The sequence below is a fragment of the Bos grunniens genome, chromosome 8, assembly GCF_055505025.1.
Source record: "Bos grunniens cultivar Pamir isolate PY7600 chromosome 8, Bosgru_T2T1.0, whole genome shotgun sequence".
Lineage (NCBI taxonomy): Eukaryota > Metazoa > Chordata > Mammalia > Artiodactyla > Bovidae > Bos > Bos grunniens.
Window position 1 is genome coordinate 85,424,631 of NC_141172.1, and position 6,867 is coordinate 85,431,497.

A 6,867-nucleotide genomic window follows, 5' to 3' on the forward strand; every position below is an offset into this window, starting at 1 on the left:
AAAAAAATAAACATAGGATCCCACCTATATAAGGTACTTGTTGTTATTTAGTCACTAAAGTCAGGTCCAACTCTTATGCAACCCCATGGACTGCAGCCCACCAGGCTCCTCTGTCCATGGGATTTCCCATGCAAGAATACCGGAGTGGGTTGCCATTGCCTTCTCCAGGGGATCTTCCTGACCTAGGGATCCAAAGGCATAGGCAACAAAAGTAATAGCAGACAACTGGGATTTATGAAAATCCCAGTCTGGGTCTCCTGCATTGGCAGGTGGATTCTTTACTGCTGAGCTACCAGGGAAGCCCATATGAAGTACTTAAAAGTTGCCAAAATCATGGAGAAAGTAGAATAGCAGTTGGCAGGGGCTAGAGGGAAGGGAAAAGAGTGAGCTGTTATTTAGAAGGCACAGAGTTTCAGATTTGTAAGATTTGTGGGAATGGATGATGTGGTGGTTACACATCAGTGTGAAGGTGATTTAATACCACTACACTGTACACTTAAAAGTAGTCAAGATGGTAAATCTTACATCACAAGTATTTTAACACATTTTTTTTCACATCAGTAACTGAAAATAGTGGGGACAGAGCTGTAAAGGAGCAGAGTTATTTTATGCTATTGAATTAAAGCTGACATAAATTCAAATTAAGCCTTCCTGGGTGGTGCTAATGGTAAAGAACCATTTGATCCCTGAGTGGAGAAGATCCCCTGGAGGAGGGCATGGCAACCTACTCCAGTCTTCTTGGAGAATACTATAGACAGAGGAGCCTGGTGGGCTAAGGTCCACAGAGTCACAAAGAGTTGGACACAACTGAAGCGACTTGGCAGGCACACAGGCAAATTCAAATTAGAGTGATTTAATGTGAGGGTTTTAAATGTAATCACCATGGTAATCACAAAGAAAACAGAACATGAAAGAAACACGACTGTGATCACTGAAAGATGAATGGATAAACAAAACACGGTGTATGCATACAATGGAATTCTTCAGCCTTAAAAAGGAAGTATTGACACAGGCTCCAACATAGATGAACCTGGAGGACATTATTCTAAGTGAAATAAGCCAGCCACAGAAAGACAAATTCTGTGTGATTCCACTCATGAAGTATCTACAGCAGTCAAATTCACAAAAACAGAAAGTAGAATGGGGTTCCTGGGGGCCTGAGAGAAAGGAGGAATGAGGACTTATTGTTTAGTAGGTACAGAGTTTTGATTTTGCAAGATGAAAAGAGTTTTGGACTACGGTACACTTCAAAAATGGCTGAGATGGCAAAAATTATATAATGTGTATTTTACCATCATAAAAAAGGGGCAGGGGAGTAGCTGAGTTTCTGAAAATAGGTGTGTGGGTGATGGGACTGCTCAAGCCTTCAGAGCTCAGAAGTATGCACTCTGGAGTGTAGTCTTCTGTGTGCTTGCATGTGGATGATTTTGCTTGGACCTCACAGTCACTCTGTGAAGAAGGTAGATCCTTAATTCTCCATTTTAAACATTAGGAACCTGAAAAAAAAAACAAAAAACAAACAAACCTGGGACTTCCACTGTGATTTTTCAAACTGAAGCCAAAATGGACGAAAGAATGTTCTGTACCCACTGGCCTAACCGGTTTATGGCACTGTTAGCATTTTCAGCCTTTCCTTACAGAGTGCATGTAACAGAAACTGAAGCAAACCTTTGTTAGGACAAGAACAGATCAGGGTCCAGGCCAAGCATTGGCTAGAGCACTGCGAACATCTCAGAAGCCCTGGGCTAAGAGGTGAGTATTATTGAGCATGTATCATGCACCAGGAAACACTTTACAAGGCTAGTTTTGTTCTATCCCCACAGCTACCCTGGGTAGTAGAACATACAGACTCCCCAGTTCTTCTAAGGGACACAGGGTTAATTAGCTCACCACATCTGTTCAACTAGAAAGAGATGGAATCAGGACTTGAACTTACACAGGCAACTCGGGAAACTGCATCCATAGTCTTGAGAGGGTAACAGGCAGGAAGGCCAGGGGTCTCCAAATGAAGGAAATAGCCTGCAAGTGTCAGACATTTTTATCTCTCTTAAGCGGCAGGAGGAAACAAACTAGCAATATTTTTTCCTTCTCTATACAAATTTAAAGGGAGGTTTCTCTTAAAATACTGTGTTGCCATAATGACACCTGGTTTCGCGGAGAGATAACCAATGCCTTTTTCTTATGGAAATGTTCATCTTAAGCTACGCTAATGTACTATGCCTTTACCCCAAACTCTGTCTCCAAGTCGGTTCTGCCTCTTGGCCCAGAACCTACTTGACAAACCAGTATGGATATTGTTCCCCTAATCTATGTAAATGAAACTATTTGTATAGTAGTCTGCTCTTCTTCAAGATTCAAGTTAATCATTTTATGGCCCAGGATAAACCATTTGGTGCCAAGATTATCCCAAAACGCATCTTATGGGTGAGGGGCCTGGTGCCATTCTGAATTTTAAGACATTCCTTTCTTTTATTAACAGACTACTAGTGACTATATAACATCCAGCTGAAGACTAGCAGGCGGGTACTCTTTCTACCCCCTTCTGATGCCTATGTCAGAAGCTTACTCTATCTCCTTTATACTTTAATAAAAATAAAACTTTATTACACAAAAGCTCTGAGCGATCAAGCCTCGTCTCTGGCCCTGGATTGAATTCTTCTCCCCCGGGGGCCAAGAATCCCGGTGTATTCGCGTGATTCAACAACAACCTTTCAGTCTCCCCCCACACTGCGTTTGCCCAGAGTTGGCAACATGGGGGAGACCAGAACCCCAATTTTGCCATGCATAACATGGCAGGATGAGCTGGAGGACTAGATCCCTGGACCCCTAAAGTGTTAGTGTGAGCTGCCATGTAAAGCAGATCCAAGGAGCCAAGGAGGAGGGATGGTGAAACAACACACCCACAGGCTCCCAAAGTGAAAGTGCAAGTCGCTCAGTTGTGTCTGACTCTTTTGTGACCCCATGAATTGTAGCCCGCCAGGCTCTTCTGTCCATGGAATTCTCCAGGCAAGAATACTGGAGTGGGTAGCCATTCCCTTCTCCAGGGGATCTTCCTGACCCAGGGACGAAAGCTGGGCCTCCTGCATTGCAGGCAGATTCTTTACCATCCAAGCCACCAGGGAAGCCCTCAGGCTCCTAAGTCAGAACTAAAGCAATTATGCTGTGTGCCAAGCTGCATGTTTGGAATATGTGTCTGAGACATGGGCATTAAGGGTCAGAGCAGCAGAGTAGGCTGATCATCAAAAAGACCATGAAATAAGAAAAAGGATATATGTTTCCCTTTTTATCTTTTCTTTAGCCCTTGAAAAATTAAAAGTTTATTTATGTGGAAATACATAATATACATAAATGCAAATGTATATAATATACAAATCCATAACTTATATAAAATATGTTTTATATGAATAAATTTATGAAAGTGAAAGTCACTCAGTCGTGTCTGACTCTGCGACCCCATGGACTATACAGTCCATGGAATTCTCCAGGCCAGAATACTAGAGTGGGTAGCCTTTCCCTTCTCCAGGGGATCTTCCCAACCTAGGAATTGAACCAGGGTCTCCTGCATTGCAGGCGGATTCTTTACCAACTGAGCTATCAATGAAGCCACAAATACATGTATATTTTATACTATATATAAATGTACAATAGTTTGTAGCCCATATAAATATAATATGGTATATAAGTGAAGTGAAGTGAAGTCGCTCAGTCGTGCCCGACTCTTTGCGACCACATGAATAGTAGCCTGCACCAAGCTCCTCCGTCCATGGGATTTTCAAGGCAAGAAGTACTGGAGTGGGTTGCCATTTCCTTCTCCAATATGGTATATAAATGCACAACTGAGCTACACACACACACGTTTTATATAATATATATATTTATATTTTATATTAATATGGTATATAAATGCATATTCATACAAAAAATAAATATATGTATTATATAAAATGTGTGTGTGTGTAGCTCAGTTGTGTCCAACTCTTTGTGATCCCATGGACTGTAGCCCACTAGGCTCCTCTGTCCCTGGAATTTTCCAGGCAAGAATATTGGAGTGGATTGCCATTTTCTTCTCCAGGAGATCTTCCCGACCCAGGGATCGAACCTGTGTCTCTTGTGTCTCCTCATTGGCATGTGGATTCTTTACCACTGTACCACCAGGAAGCCCTATATAAAACATATATTTATAGAAATAAATATATATATAAATGTAAATTTCAGTTCACAGCATGGTGTTTACATTTCATTCCTGATAGCTTAACTCCTGTTTCTTTCCATAACGTGTTTAGTATAAGTCTTTGGTTATATGCTGCTACTGCTGCTGCTAAGTCGCTTCAGTTGTGTCCGACTCTGTGCGACCCCATAGACGGCAGCCCACCAGGCTCCCCCATCCCTGGAATTCTCCAGGCAAGAACACTGGAGTGGGTTGCCATTTCCTTCTCCAACGCATGAAAGTGAAAAGTGAAAGTGAAGTTGCTTAGTCATGTCCGACTCTTTGCAGTTGATTATACATGTAGTCTCAAAAAGTATATCCTGTTTTTTAGTTTTATTTGTAAGATTTTTTTTGTTTATACAAATGGCATGTGCTTTAAAAGTTTGTTTTATGTCCTACTTTTATCATCTAGTACTTAATTTTAAAGTTATATCCATGTTGAGTGTGTGTGGAGGGGGGATATTTTAGCAATCAAGTGAGATTCTAGTATGCATCTGTCTTATTGAAGATCCCTGCAAGGAAGACCCTGAGATGTGAGTGCATCTCAGAATGAGGGTTCAAGTGGCTGATTTAGGAGATGACCCCTATAAACCCCTGATCGCAGTGGGGAAGTGGGCAAGAGAGAGAAGGAAGTTGGTGAAGGGCATGTTGCCAAATCAGCTCCTTCCGTGGCACTTCTGGCCTGCCCTGAAAACAGGCAAAGCAAACCAGATGAAGTCCCACAGGCGCTGGCGGAGAAATGGTAAGTGCGGGGTGTTGTGGAGTGGGGGGGAGGTACAAACAGCCTCTGCTACAGCATCATTCACAATCATTCCCCTTTAGACAGACCTTAGCTTTTTCCTACCACATATCATCTCAGTTCAGTTCAGCCTCTCAGTTGTGTCCGATTCTCTGCGACCCAATGGACTGCAGCATGCCAGGTCTCCCTGTCCATCACCAACTCCCAGAGTTTACTCAAACTCATGTCCATCGAGTCAGTAATGCCATCCAACCATCTCATCCTATGTCGTCCACTTCTCCTCGCACCTTCAATCTTTCCCAGCATCAGGGTCTTTTCCAATGAGTCACGTCTTCACATCAAGTGGCCAAAGTATTGGAGTTTCAACTTCAACATCAGTCCTTCCAATGAACACTCAGGACTGATTTCCTTTAGGATGGACTGGTTGGATCTCCTTGCAGTCCAAGGGACTCTCAAGAGTCTTCTCCAACACCACAGTTCAAAAGCATCAATTCTTCGGTGCTCAGCTTTCTTTGTAGTCCAACTCTCACATTCATATATGGCTACTGGGAAAACTATAGCCTTGACAACAAGGACCTTTGTTGGCAAAGTAATGTCTCTGCTTTTTAATATCCTGTCTAGGTTGGTCGTGGCTTTTCTTCCAAGGAGTAAGCATCTTTTAATTTCATGGCTGAAGTCACCCTCTGCAGTGAATTTGGAGCCCAAAAAAATAAAGTCTGACACTGTTTCCACTGTTTCCCCATTTATTTGCCATAAAGTGATGGGACCAGATGCCAAGATCTTAGTTTTCTGAATGTTGAGCTTGAAGCCAACTTTTTCACTCTCCTCTTTCACTTTCATCAAGAGGCTCTTTAGTTCTTCTTTTCTTTCTGCCATAAGGGTGGTGTCATCTGCATATCTGAGGTTATTGACATTTCTCCCAGCAATCTTGATTCCAGCTTGAGCTTCATCCAGCCCAGCATTTCCATGATGTACTCTGCATATAAGTTAAATAAACAGGGTGACAATATACAGCTTTGATGTACTCCTTTCCCTATTTGGAACCAGTTTGTTGTTCCATGTCCAGTTCTAACTGTTGCTTCCTGACCTGCATATAGGTTTCTCAAGAGGCAGGTCAGGTGGTCTGGTATTCGCATCTCTTTCAGAATTTTCCACAGTTTATGTGATCCACACAGTCAAAGGCTTTGGCATAATCAATAAAGCAGAAATAAATGTTTTTCTGGAACTCTCTTGCTTTTTCGATGATCCAGCGGATGTTGGCAATTTGATCTCTGGTTCCTCTGCCTTTTCTAAAACCAGCTTGAACATCTGGAATTTCACAGTTCACGTATAGCTGAAGCCTGGCTTGGAGAATTTTGAGCATTACTTTACTAGCGTATGAGATGAGTGCAATTGTGCAGTAGTTTGAGCATTCTTTGGCATTGCCTTTCTTTGGGATTGGAATGAAAACTGACCTTTTCCAGTCCTGTGGCCATTGCTGAGTTTTCCAAATTTGCTGGCATATTGAGTGCAGCACTTTCACAGCATCATCTTTCAGGATTTGAAATAGCTCAACTGGAATTCCATCGCCTCCACTAGCTTTGTTCGTAGTGATGCTTTCTAAGGCCATCATTCATAATTGCCAAAACTTGGAAGCAATCAAGACATCCTCAAGAAGGAGAACAGAGTAATAAACTGTGATACATCCAGATAATGGAATATTATTCAGCACTAAAGGTAAATGACCTATGAAGCTATGAAAAGATGTTGAGGAACCCTAAATGCATAACACTGAATGAAAGGAGGCAATCTGAAAAGGCCACAAACCCTACGATTCCAACTTTATGACATTCTGGAAATGCAAAACTATGGAGCTGAAACTCCAATACTTTGGCCACTTGATGCAAAGAGCTGACTCATTTGAAAAGACCCTGATGCTGGG

The 6,867-nt window shown here is 42.2% G+C and overlaps 1 long non-coding RNA gene across 1 annotated transcript; it reads right to left on the minus strand.

The window, feature by feature from the left end:
* Positions 1-1,272: 1,272 nt before the first annotated feature.
* Positions 1,273-2,029, minus strand: LOC147367610 (uncharacterized). Its single transcript, XR_015168841.1, has 2 exons — positions 1,937-2,029; positions 1,273-1,496 (listed from the first exon to the last, which is right to left on the minus strand). It is a non-coding gene; the product is annotated as an uncharacterized LOC147367610 (long non-coding RNA).
* Positions 2,030-6,867: the final 4,838 nt, after the last annotated feature.